The sequence below is a fragment of the Pagrus major genome, chromosome 19 (genome assembly GCF_040436345.1).
Source record: "Pagrus major chromosome 19, Pma_NU_1.0".
NCBI classification, from domain to species: domain Eukaryota; kingdom Metazoa; phylum Chordata; class Actinopteri; order Spariformes; family Sparidae; genus Pagrus; species Pagrus major.
Genome location: NC_133233.1, coordinates 1,008,242 through 1,022,865, shown reverse-complemented (window position 1 = coordinate 1,022,865; position 14,624 = coordinate 1,008,242). Strand labels below are relative to the sequence as shown.

Sequence of the window (14,624 nt, the reverse complement as noted above, 5' to 3'; positions counted from 1 at the left end):
AATACACATGACCGAGAGGGTTAGCAAAGAGGAAAATTAACTGGACTTGGACTGAGTGCTAATTAACTAGCACAAGCCAACTTCTAACACTAGTAATACTAGCACTAACTTAGCGTCACCGGCATGTCGTTAGCTTGAAAGCCAAAGCAGCAAGTCTGTAAGTCCATGAACTGTATATTATTTTAAATTGTAGAATTTTATTAAATAAATATTGGATATACATGTTATTGACTTTACCTGTGATGCTTCACCTGAGCTGGCAGCTCCACCCGGTCCACTGCTGTCAGCCATCTTTGGCTTTGACGCATGTGCGTTTGGAGAAATCGGGGTTCGATTATTTTCCCCTGTGACGTCATTTCAACACTTTTCTACTCGTACCCATAAACTTGAATTCGTGTTCACAGTGAAGACTTTAGAGTTGTATTCACAAGACTTTGCACTCACAGCTTTTAGATTCATACTCGCATAAAAACAATCCTAACCCAAACAATTTCTCAGACTCGCATATATGACAGCAGAATTTTGTGCACAACAATTTTATTGACATACAAATGTTTAACATTACGAATGGTTAGAATCATGCACACATCTTTTTGCTAGCCATCTTACTCCATAGTGTAGTACAGTGGTCCTGAATCGGTATCAACGATCAGTGGTTATGTGAGATGTGTTCTCTTAGCCAGGACTTCCCATATGGAAAAGAAATAGAAAAAACTCCCATTGCCTCCAATAGTAAATGTTTATGTTTTATATGTCTTATAAGACTTATGTCTCATACTATGATTTACTCATGAAAGTGGCCACTTTTGCATTTTTCTCATACATGATTATAAGAATTACATATGAATCAAGTAAACATTACATTTATTGTTTATAAGGAATGTGCATGGCAAATTATGTATTCCATATATGTTCAATATAATGTTTGTACTTTTTAATTACATGTGTGGCGTGGTTGAAATGGGAGCTACAGAGTTGCGACAACGCCACTTGGGGTAATTTCACCCCCAGGAAATTCTAAGCTAACTTTTAATGAATAAGGTCACACAGGTTCAATGATACCACAGGGCAAGAGACGGTTTTCAAATTAAAGAGCACACTTTAACACACAAGTAAATCAGCAAAAATAATCAGAAGTACACACACGCACCTAATAATATTATCACATAAAAATTAGCACCCTACAGGAGCAGAGGGTTAGGGTTAGAAGTAGAAAGGTCTGTAAATTAAAACACCTGTGACACTGCACTCACACTGGACACTCGTGAAGGGGACCACCACCATGGATTAAACTGCTGCCTCGGGCCCACAGCACCTAACCAAAACACAAAAGAACAAGTTAAAACATGCAATAGGGTGCTACACAGAGCTGGTGTGGCAAAACACAATGAAAACAAAATACAGAAATACAAAACACTAAATAACAAAATATGAACTAATTATTCCTTAAAACTGAAAGCAGTGTAATGCCCTTTAACCGGCTCAGAAGTGGGCAGCCTTATGAGTAATAACCACGCGCTGTGTAGCCAGGCAGCTCAAGCCAAAAAGCTGCTCAATTAACAATAAGCTCCAGACAGGACACGTTCATGGGGGAGCCACAACGGCTAAGTATAATCACACTGAACGTCGTCACGGTGAGCCAAAGACATCCAACATTTAAGTAGAGCCAAAACAGCAGCGTGGATCCCGGGAAAGGTGGCTAAATACCGGCCGACCATTTACCACGGCCTCTACAAGAAAGGCACACAAACTATAATTTAGTGCACAAATAAATATTAAAACCAACATTTTTGGAAAATGAACTCATACATACCACTCCGCAAAGCTACGGTGAAGGCCAAGAGAGGCGGCGGAACAACGGCCTGCGCCGCGATTTAATCACCCAGCTCACTCAGACACACAAAGAAATAATCAGCTGGGAACTGAGTGACAGAGCCGCGGGACGGCAGACAATTGTGGACTTACTGAAAGGGACAGGCAAGCGCATCCAGGAAGGGCTTCTGGCGGAGCGATGCGTCCCCCCACAGCCGATTGCGCTACAAATAGCGGAGATCGCGTCACCAAAGTGCCCGTGTTACGCACACATGAACAATGGAAGACTAGCAGAGAGCATTACCTGAATGAAGAGGATTGTACACCCGCAACGGCCACGCCGAACCACCGCGATAGACAAGCCACAGCCACCAGAGAGAAGCGGAGGAAAAGGATGAGACAGGTGTGTCTGCACCTCTATATGTAAGGGCGCATTGTGCCGCCCCTCGATCAGGATGCCCAATAAGTTGGCACAGTGCCATATAGTGGCAGGGAGGGAGACGACCTGTCACACGTCTCAGTTATAAAGACATATGCTTTTTTATATACATATATTTTTGTGTGTAAAGTGTATTTAATTTAAAGGGAAACTATAATTTCTTCATGTTTTTTATAAGAATGTTATATGTCAGCCAATTAAAATGACCATATCAGTATAAAAAGCATATACTTTTTATATATGAATATATACAATTATATATAGCTTTTTGTATGTTAATGTTATGTAAACTATGCTTTTTTTGTTTTTTTTAAATAAGATTCTTATATGTCAGCCAATGCAAATTACCATTACAGTTTAAAAAATATATGCTTTTTATGTATTAATTTATAACGTTTAACACAAGTTTCTATAGTCAAAAACATATGAATCACATATTAAAATGACATGACTTCATTTGTTCCTATACTGATACTGTCTTGGATCAAACAAGTTTAAAACTGTCAAGACATGGTTTGCCTGGTCATCGCCCAGAACAACTAATTTCACCATACAGTGATATAAATGCAGTCTGTATAGATCTTGAAAATCCAAAGAAAGGAAATTAAAGGCTTAAAGGGAAATTTTGTTGATTTTCAAACTTTCCCTCTATCTATCCGAGTTAGGGATATAATGTGAAAAACATCTGCAGTTGTTGACGATGTTCTCCGTGTCTCTGGTGCGCAGCTGCAAAATCTGTTGTTCTTCCGCCTCCAGTGACGTCAAATGACGGCGCTGGCCCCAGAGACAAAGAACATTTGCAACAACTGCAGGCATTTTTCACACTATACCCCTAACTCAGATAGATAGAGGTAAGGTTGAAAATCGGCAAAGATCTCTGAGCAAATGCTAGTACTGCCTACTGTGTAGCATGCTTCACTGATGTAATCTACCAGCACATCTACAGTACGCATTACGAGTATGGTGATTTTTTTTTTCCTGCACACCGCATATCTCACAATAAACAGGCACTAAGCAGTGCATAGTATGGTTAAAATGCTGTACATACTTCCAGCAGACAGTAGTCAGTACAAGTATTTGCTCAGGGCCAAGGACTGTGTGATACACTTGTGTAAAACTTAGAGCAAACAAAACAGTTTAATGGAGGGCTGTGGACACAGTAACGTTTTTACTTTTTGACCAGAGCTCAGTAATCTTGGCGTTGATCGTGCTTCCAATGCTGGAGAGCTGGGTCCCTGGCCACCTCTCAAGAGTTGCACCTACATATGAACAAAAATAAACAAAAAACAAAACAGAAAAACAAAAAACAAGAATGCAAAACCTTAGTACAGTAGGCTGAAATCAGGAAATACACAAAAGCGGAGACTATTGGGGAAACACCTATTGAATCCGAGGTGTATACGTGTATATGTAGATATAGGCTATATAATTAACTGTATATATTGTTTTAATTTATTTTCATTCCAAATTCAATTATCTGTATATTTGTACTATGTATGAAGGGGCTACAACTCATTTTGTTTTGCAACCCTGTGTTGTAAAATGACAAATAAATGACCTTGAAAAGCTGAAAACGTACTGTAAATGGCATCCAATTTATTTTTGTCCAGTGGTAGACGAGCATCTGTCTTACAAATACTGTGGCCAAATTTGAATTGAGGGCATAGGCCCATGCAGTTTCTCAACCATGACTCCAGTCCCAGGATGGATCTCAACCTGTTTAGACAAGGACTCAAGGTGAACATTTAAAGTTAGAATATATATGATTTGTTCAGCCCAACAGATTTTAGACATTAAAGCACATTAGATCTGCCATACTCATTAAAAGGTCTATTTTATGTGCTGTATTTATTTATTCTTTACAAAAACATTACTTTAGAAGACTGGGAGACAGTCAGTGATGGAGTGACAGATGCAGACGTGGAACTGGTCAGCGTAGATCTTGGCATGGACAGCAGTGAAGCGGCAGATGGAGAACTGGACCTGGACTGCGGACAACCTGGGAGGGCCAGCGGTGGTGTGGTACGCTCCAACCTGGATCTCTTAGGAGATGCAGCCGAATCAATTAAATTCCTCATGCTCTGTAGGAGTCCTGGCACATCTAGACATAGTATATCAAAAACAAACAATTAGTTATCATCACTCTTGTTACGCCCCAGTCTAGGGGTGCCTAGAGCGCAATATGAAAACGGGTCCCCAATCTTCCCCGAGTCCCAAACAGCCACTCACAAGTTTTTATATACAACAGAATAGTTTATTTACAATAACTTAATGGATCAACAACTATAAATATAACTAAGGAAGCAACTTCGGGGTGGACCAAGGCCAAAACAATAACCAAAACACCTCTATCTGGGAAAATAAATCTCTTAGCTCAAAAACCAAAATCACAATAAACTTACCTCCCTCACTAACGAAAAAACAGGAGAAAACACGTTCAAATGAAAGGGCAGTCCACCCTTACTATTTAAACAAACAAAAGAAAAGCTTGTTGATCTCCACCCAAGGCTTTTACAAACGGACATGTGGCTGGTTGGAAGAGGAGGAGGATGAGGAAGTGCTGTCTCTTCTTGACAGTTGCCATCTTGGCTCCTTATATATTGGGTGTCATCAGCTGCAGCCAATCACGGGTTAGGATCGGATCTCTCTCCACCAATCACCTCTTGGGGATGGCACACTCCTATTTGCATATAAAATCAAAACACACACACACAGCAAAACACACAGCAAACGACACAAACTATGACCACAGTCATAACACTCTTCTTTAGGCCAAAGTAGCCTACAACACAGTCAATTCAGCCTACAGTCATTTAGACAAAAAAGTGTAATAGTTGTCTAATGGTTCAATGATTGATATAATGATACCTTGAAGAACCATCTCCTTCAATATAGCATTCTCTGCTTACGTAACCATTCAAAAAGGTTTGTTCCACCTGGTGTCAACTGTCAAAGTGTTATGTCACTTTCAATGTCAAATTGACAGAGGCTATGTCAAGTGACATGGTTGTCAGTTGATATACTGATATGTTAGGACACTTTCAGCAGTACACTGGTTGTAACTAAGGGATTAAGCATGTATAAGTTGTGCTTATGCATTAACTTTTAGTCAAGTTAACTTGTGTAGATGGGTGCATGTTTCTGAAACAAGGTTTCACTGCCAACTAACAACTTTCTAGCATTTGTAGTGCGGTATACATGATGAAATGGTGACAAAACTGTTAAAACAAAAGTATGAGCTCTGTTTAAACAAGTTACATTTTAAAACTAGAGTTGACTTGTTTAAATGTTTAAAGTTTCTACTTTAACAGTTTTATTGCTGTGAACACATTCCACCAAGAACATTCCAAACTATTTTATCATTTATACAACACAACAAATGCGAGAAAATCTTTTGTCAGTTGGCAATGAAAGTTAACACATAAGCTAAAACAGGCTGAATCTCACCCTATTCATAGTTGAACAACTAACAAATTATTTTGAAATGCTGTAAATTAAAGAGGACAATCTGCAATTAAAGCCATAGTAACTCTATCTTACTACTAACAAAGATGACAGTGCCTCTGTAGTGAGGCCACCCTCCTCGTTGTTTCTTCCCATGGCGCCATTCAATAACAGCTGAGTAGTTTTTATCTCGCTGAGCTTCCCAAAATCCTCCCCTTCACTCCACTGCACCACGGCAAACTTCCTCTTCATGTGTCCTGAAGAGATCAAATAAATCAAATCTTTGCTAAGCTTAGCAATCAATAAATAGAGTAGACAGAAAATATGACTAAGCTAAACATCCTTTTTTGGACAAAAACCACTTCAGGTATCTGCAGGTTTAGGCCAGTTAGATTTAGGATTTTTTTGATGCCGCTCAGAATGAAATTTAAGACAAATGTCACATATATCGTGATATACAATTCTGTTGTCTAAATTGATAACACCAAGCACATATTAACCCAAATTTCTTCCTAAATTTGATCCGAAATATTTGAAGGAATATAATTGAAAATTGCATTTTTGGTTTTATATCACACTTTACATTACCACGCAAGTCTTGATTACAAATAGATGAGCACATATTGTGATGTACAGTATATCGCTATTGAGAAAAAGTCCTGATGATTATTGTGATTTTTACTTACAACCAACCAGAGAGGGTCAGGTGGGTCTGGTGTTTGCTATAAACAGACAGTAGAGAGATGCAGGAAGCACATCACTGGCTACAAGATGTTTTTGATCATGGTTATTTTGGCCAAAGGCTGTGCAACCAAATATAGTACATTATAAATAATTATTCTATTTACTGATTTAAAGGGATACATTTAAAGTTTAGAATCAAAAACAAATATTCTGTAATATTGCAGCAAATAGAATAATATTATGTATTATATGCTCAAAATGTTAAGCCTACCCATTGTAATCTATTCATTCCCCATGTTTCTGTCTTGTAAATAGATAATTCCATGGGAAAAATGGATCTAATTAACAGCTGTGCAGTCCTGATCACCTGCTACCTTACCCATGTTTATAAACAAACACATGTGGCTATGCTTTATACATCTCACAATGCTCTAGTGACAAAACTTAACTTGCATGCAGGCTATATGACTCAGCTGTAGCTAGACAAGAGACCCCCTACCAGCCGCTCTATTTTGTTTCTCATCAGATCTGCATTGATCTAAGAAATTATCATTTTCGCTCTTCAATGACGGAATTCTTTAATCCCTGTAGTCTAACGTTAATTACTAGGCTACATGAGTTAACGTATCTGTCCCTGCAAACATAATATGAGGGTTGCGGGTTCCACTTGTGTTATTGGCCAATCATAGAAATCGTATTAAAGCTAATTTATGTTAATGTTACGTTACCTTCTAAAAATGCGCCACTTTGGGTAACGTTAGCTAAAAATGACTGTTAAGCTAGCTAGCTAAGTGAACGCTGAAAATGAATTAACTTTAGCCAGACAGAAAATCAATTGTTACATGAATAAATGTATGTCAAATTTAAGCTAAAACATTGAAATACATATGTTAATTCACTTACCTCTAAATTCACCCAACTGTATGATAGCAAAATCTGGTGGCCGCCATTCGTCTTCATTGAAATTCATTCATTGATTCACGTTAGATAGCGTTGCTTCCCCAGTCGAGTTGACTTACATTAGCTACCCCACAAGACAGTAACGGTAATAGCTATGTCGAAAAGAAAACACAACGTTACTCCCAACACGAAAGAAAAAGATTGGTTGAGAGAAAATGTTCCAAGATGTACTTTGACAAGATGGAAAAAAAGGTTTGTGCTACATCTGTTTCTTAATGCAGGTTATAATTACAGTGATTCTTTCCTAGTTACTTTCGACTGTTTCCTTAGGAAAATCAACAGAACTTTGACTGACACTGAAAAACACACTGACAGCTAGCGAAAGCTGTGTTTGTCTCCAACACAGTCTCCAAACTCTTGGACACTGTTCGCATAGTCTGTCTCCAGTCTGCACATGTTTCCAGACTTTTCACTGTGATAACCAAGCTCCTTCGTAATATTATTAACATTAAACTCGCTCCAAACGCTGTTGCATAGCGGACCGAAGCGGAGCTAACTAGTTAGCCAATTTCAAACTGACTTCACATTACTCTTAAGCAACTGTAAATACTATCAAAACGTGGCGACACTTACCTGTGGCTCAGGTGCAGTTGCTGGGTCCCGTATGGTTGGGACTGATACTTTTACCAGGGTCAGTGTCGAGGCAAAGCCAGCTTTGTACTGACCCTCGTTACTGAAGCAGTCCGATGTGAAGTGGTTAGCACACACTGACAAACTTACAGGAACCGTAGCTGGCACGTTGTCTTTAAAAATGAAACGCAACCACTGTCTCTTCTGTTCTGTAACATATTGTGTTCGTAAGCACCAGTGATGATAACTGCGCCTGCAGTAGCTGTGTGACGTCATGACTCATGTATGCTCGCAGCACAGAAGTAAAACAACACAGTTCAGCTCTATGTTCGTGTGCGGTTCTTTCAGCAATACATTACATGGTGTCAGAAGTCTGAAGTGCAGAAAATAAACATTTGTGATGGCGTCCTCACAGTTTGAGCACCCGAGGATCGACTGGGATGCTGCCGACTTATACCAAGTTTACCGAGTTTGAAAGATTCCGAAGTCATGTCACGTTCGTCTTTGATGGTCCGCTCTCGGAGCTAGCAGCTAAACAACAAGCCGGCTGGCTAGGTACGTGGCTTGGGGAGCAGGGCAGGGAAGTGTACAAGACATTCACCTGGGCTGTGGGTGAAAAAGAGGATCCCTCTAAAGTGCTGGATAAGTTTGCAAGCTACATCAGACCAAGAAAGAATAAAAGGATTGCAAGACATCACTTCAAGCAGAGGAAAAAAGGTCAGACTGAAAGTTTTGACAACTTTTTGAAGGATTTGAGACTCATCAGAATCAGAATCAGAATCAGAAATCAGAATCAGAAACAGATTTATTGCCAAGAAGAATTTTACACCAACAAGGAATTTGTCTAGGTGAATAAGGTGCATACATTGAAGACAATAAACAATAAACAAACAGTGACTATAATAAATATAAAAAAGAAAAAATATTTTTTAAAAATTATGAAAAATAAAAGATGTACAAATTCTGCATTAATGTAATGTTACATTAATGCAGAATTTGTACATCTTTTATTTTTCATAATTTTTTAAAAATCTTTGGATTTCAAGGGCGGTGATGGGTTTGAGTGCCAGAGTGCAAGAGTCAGTGTCAGTGTCAGTGGGGGTGGGGGTCCCGGGACTTGTTGAGGATCCCAACTGCAAAGGGGAAGAAACTGTTCATATGGCGGGAGGTTTTGGTCCTGATGGACCGCAGCCTCCTGCCAGAGGGGAGGGTGTCAAAAAGGAAAAAAAATGGACTGTGAATATCCTGATCCGGATGATATATTAATTGATGCAATCATTGCAGGTGTGAGAGAAAAAAGAGTGCAAGAAAGGCTGCTGGATAGAGGTGAGGAGCTGACACTGCCGAAAGCTATTGAAATTTCCCAGCAGTTTGAAATGTCACAAATGAAAATTGTCAAAGAAGCAAAGGTGTCTGTAGTGACTGTGAGACCCAAACATGCAACACCTAATAAGTATATGCACAAAGGACAGACAAAACCCACGCACCAGAAACAAACACCAGATAACAGGCAGAGGAGCTGCACAAGCTGTGGGAAAGATCCAGAGCATAAATGGAGCAAAGGAAAATGCCCAGCAAAGGGATCAGTGTGTTCATACTGCCACAAACCAAATCACTGGGTAGCTGTATGTCGCAAGCGTGCTGTCAGCACAGTGAATATTGAACCAGACCAGGATTCTTCAGAGGAGCAGATACTGAACATCAACCTTACACAAGATGAGAGATCTGGGGATGATAAATGGACAGTAAACTTGGATATCCTGTCACAGGAAGTATTGTTTAGGATTGACACGGGCGCCAAGTGCAACACCCTAACTCTGGACAGGTACCAGTTGCTCATGCATGAAGGTGAGCTGAAACATTCCAATACTGTCCTACGCTCATACTCAAATCACAAGCTAAAGCCTGTTGCTGCAGTTGATCTTCTGCTAAAGTACAAAAAGTGTGAAGTGAGTGCAGAGTTTGAAATCATGGACATTGCTCAGGACAATGTGCTCAGTTGTGCTACAGTGGAGGCTCTGGGCCTGATTGCTCGTCTTCACTCAGTGCAAAAGACTGTTGAAAGAGACAAAATGTACAGCGTTAATGCCTTTACTCCAACACAGAGTGTATCTACAGGTCTGAATGAGTTTCCAGAGCTGACACGCACCACCGGAACCTTGCCAGGTACATACGCCATCAAGATCGATCTGGACGCCAGGGGTGCGGTCCATCCTGTCCGCCGCCAACCCGCCACACTTAAAGCAAAGATTATAGAGAGGCTGCGTGAGATGGTGGAAGACGGCTACATTACAAAAGTTGGTCAACCTACTGAGTGGGTGAGTTCAATGGTAGCTGTAGTACGTAATGGCAAGATAAGAATCTGCATTGATCCAAGTGACTTAAAAAAGGTCATAAAGAGAGAGCACCACCCAATGCGCACCATAGAAGAGGTTGTGTCAACAATGCCTGGTGCTAAAGTGTTTTCAGTTCTGGATGCCAAATCAGGATTTCTCCAGATAAAACTGGATGAGGCTTCATCCCACCTCATGACCTTCAACACACCAATCGGGAGGTACCGATGGCTGAGGCTCCCATTTGGACTTAAATGCGCCCCTGAAATCTTTCAACGCATCATAGATGAGTCATAAGTGTCATGGATGACATCCTAGTGGCAGCCCCCTCAGTGGAGGAGCATGACACAATATTGCGCAAAGTAGTTGAGAGCCAACCAACGGTGCCATATGTGGGTCATCTGATAACTGCTGATGGGCTCAAGCCAGACCCAGCTAAAATCAAAGCAGTGCAGCACATGTCGCAACCAACTGACAAACAAGGTGCTCGCCGTTTTCTGGGCTTCGTCACCTACCTCTCAAAGTTCATACCGAACCTCAGTGAAGTGGACGCTCCACTACGTCAACTTCTAAAGAGTGATGTGGAGTTCGCGTGGCAACCACCGCAGCAGAAAGCCTTCGCCAGACTCAAGGAGTTGTGCATGGATCCACCAGTGCTACAGTTTTTCGACCCCGCAAAACCCGTGGAAATATTCTGTGATGCCAGCAGTAATGGATTAGGAGCTGTTCTCCTGCAGAATGGGCAGCCCATAGCCTTCTCGTCCAGGTCACTGACTGATGCAGAAACGCGCTATGCGCAAATTGAAAAAGAGATGCTCTCTATTGTCCATGCCTGTGCAAAGTTTCACAACTACATATTCAGCACGCATATCACAGTTTTCAACGACCACAAACCTCTCGAAGACATCTACAAAAAAATCACTTCTGTCCACTCCAATGCGCATCCAGAGGATGCGTCTTCGTCTGCAGTGGTACGACCTGACAGTTAAGTACAGGAGAGGAAAAGACATGGAGTTGCCCGACATGCTGTCCAGAGCACAGCTTTCAGAGTGCACGCCAGAGATCGATGGAGTAGAATGTGTCTCCATGCTCAGCTTTGTCTCAGTCAGCGACCAAAAATACACAGAACTGAAGGAGTGCACATAAGAGGAGCTAAGCCTTCTCCTACAGACAATTCAAAGTGGCTGGCCTGAATGCAGATGAGATGCACCCGTGCCTGTACAGCCGTACTGGGACTCAAGAAGTCAACTGGCTTCGTCTGATGGACTCATTTACAAAGGATTACGCATTGTGGTTCCCCCCACCATGCGGGAGCGTATGCTGAAACTCATTCACCAGTCTCATCTGGGATGGTGAAAAGCAAACAGTGAGCACGTGAAGTGCTTTACTGGCCAGGCATGAGTGCAGAAATTAAGGAGGCGGTCAGAAATTGCAGCAAGTGTGCTGACTTTCAAAACAAACTGCCCAGACATCCCCTGAAACCGACAGAGCTGCCATTTGAAGAGGTGGCATCAGATCTGTTTGAGTTTGATGGAAAACAGTACATTCTGCTTTTGGATTACTACTCAAAGTTCATTGAAGTGGATGAGCTAAAGGACATGAGAAGCCACACCGTCATAGAGACTCTTAAAGCTCAGTTTTCTAGACATGGTATCCCATCCTTGCTCCGATCAGATAATGGCCGTCAGTACTCCTTAGAGGAGCTCAAAGACTTCTGTGAAAGCTATGGAATAGCACACAAAACATCTTCACCACACACGCCGCACTCAGATGGTGAAGCAGAGCGCGCAGTGCAAACAGTGAAGAAACTTTGGAGTAAAGCAACAGACAAACACCTTGCACTGATGGACTACAGAACTACTCCACATGAGTCAGTAGGTCTGTCACCTGCACAGCTGTTAATGGGCAAGAGACCTCGCAATAAGCTACCAGCTGCCATACAGTGCTCCTCAGTCCTACGTGGTGGAGTGTGGAGGCAAGCAGTACTGCCACAACAGCCAACATCTGCGCAGAAGCACAGCGGCAGCTAACAGTTCCCACCACTACGTGTGCGATGAACAATGACTGACCCCCCAAGTCTGCCTGAGAAGGAGACACATCCTTCCTGCCCCCCTGAACTGCCCCACTCACCCCCCAAAGTGCCTGTGGGCCCCACTCAAGCTCAGCCACAGCGCACCACTAGGCTGGGTAGAGTTGTGAAGCCCCTGGATAGACTGACCCTGTAGCTGACTAAAGCTTGACAAGTTATGTTCATATTGAGAAAGTAAGAGCAAGTGAACTTTCCTCCTGGTTATGTGAAAAAAAAAAAAGATACAAGAAGTAATTGTATTTCTGTTCTGTTTATTTCTTCCTTGTTATTTTTCTTAAAAGCTGATATTACTGCATATATTGAACAATGCATGTTTAATGTCCGAGTTACAGAATTTCAGGTAACAAATGAGCAGTACTGAGTTGGTTTGAAGTTGAGTGAAATGCAGTAAAGTTTGTTTAATGTGTCTATTTTTTCTAAGGAGGGGAGATGTAACATATTGTGTTCATAAGCACCAGTGTTGATAACTGTGCCTGCAGTAGCCGTGTGACGTCATGACTCATGTATGCTCGCAGCACGGAAGTACAACACAGTTCAGCTCTATGCTCCTGTGTGGTTCTTTCAGCAATACATTACATGTTCTTTTGTAGCTGGGACAGAATATAAGCAATTATGTTGATTTTCACAACCAACAACAGAACACTTCTCGTTGCGCTTCGATATGGTGCTTTCCATAGCGTAATGGCAGATCTCCGAGACGGTAATGCTGTACCTGGTGGGTGGACACTGTGGGTGGGAATATTCAAATGATCAGTCAATGACGTCGGTGACCGATGCCGAATTTGACTCGCTCATCTGGAAACTGCAGGCAAGACACCGTCAGAAATCTGTATCTCACTCAAAAAAGCACAGATGTTTTTTTTTCAAAGTTTTTATGCATGTGGCAGCACCATAGACCCAAAATAACACCCCAAATCCCAGAAAAAGTGAGTTTTTCATAATATGGGACAGATGGATTTTTACACATTAAGTTGTATGAAATGCATGCCAGTAGTATAGTGGATGCAAAGGTGTTACGTGTTCACGTTTTCTTACCAAAAAAATAGTACAGGAGATATGAGGGGGTCACAAAACCAACAATTTCATGCTCCCCTCATGATGGGGTCACCATACCAACAAGTTTTGCTCTACAAAGTAACATGCGTGTGTTATGTTACACTATTTTATCAACAAACATCATCGCATATGTCAGACCCTTGGTTTCATGTCCCCCTCATGTCTCCTGTGCTATTTTTCTGGTAAGAAACGGGCGATAACTCGGAGCAGGAGATTAGTTAAACAATGTGACACCTTTGCATCCACTGTCTGTATTTCATACAACTTACTGTCCAAAAATCCAAACTATCCCTTTAACATTGTGCCCATTTCACATCTTTTACTTCCACCTTCCATTGGTGTTCAAAGAACAACACGGGCAGCAACATACAATGAATTAGAGCATGACACTCGATTCTGATTGTTCAATCACCAAAATTCTGCGGTGGTTATTTCTGGACAGATGACCGATGCAAATATTAATCACTGCTGCTCCATTGCTAGGGAAGCTATAGCATAGCAACCACAGCCCAAGACTGGGGAACAATCAGTTTACATTAGTATCATTAACATTAGTTATCAATATATTATCCCATACACATACATGTTCAAACATGTGATCTACAAACCTTACTGCACTTGTGAGTGGAGCATGTGTGATTCTTATCTTTTCGGATTTATCACGTTTCTGTATTTAATCTGTTTCCTTAATTTAGGTGAATTCAGACTTCATCATGAATGCTATGTCTCCCTCATTCAGTGAGGAAGGCACGACAAGAAGGCATCGGGAGATGAAAATAATAAACTTCCTGCAGGATTTCTTTCAAAAGCTGGAAGACAGAGGTAACAAGCTGGATAGAAACATTTTCTTTGATGATATTTGTCTGTCAATAAGTATTTTTATTGTTTTCCCACTAGTTCTAGGATTATACACTTAATAATAATAGTATAATTCAGTCAGACTTCTTAAGCAGTTTGCATACTTGAGAATTTCTCAGTTTGGTAAACCTTCCTTCTTTATGATGAAGGGCACTGTGCCAATGGCAATGTTTTAATTTATATCTTTGTATTTATATATATGAGAAGAGGAGGAGAGCAAAGAAAACGATGAAGAAGAGGGGATCTCCTGCCAGGAAAGCCACCTGTCAGCTGTGCCTGGAACAACAGGCAGGGGGGAGCTTTTAACTGTGAGGAGTTTCTTACAGTGGGTGACGGGACAAGAACATCTGCCACTGATAGAAACCAAAAGTGAGACGTT

General features: G+C 41.2%; 1 long non-coding RNA gene across 1 annotated transcript; it reads right to left on the bottom strand.

Annotated features, from left to right (window-relative positions):
• Positions 1-566: 566 nt before the first annotated feature.
• On the bottom strand, positions 567-2,176 carry LOC141014870 (uncharacterized). The gene is made up of 3 exons (XR_012180520.1): positions 2,117-2,176; positions 1,966-2,036; positions 567-1,886 (listed from the first exon to the last, which is right to left on the bottom strand). It is a non-coding gene; the product is annotated as an uncharacterized lncRNA (long non-coding RNA).
• Between the last annotated feature and the right edge of the window lie 12,448 nt (positions 2,177-14,624).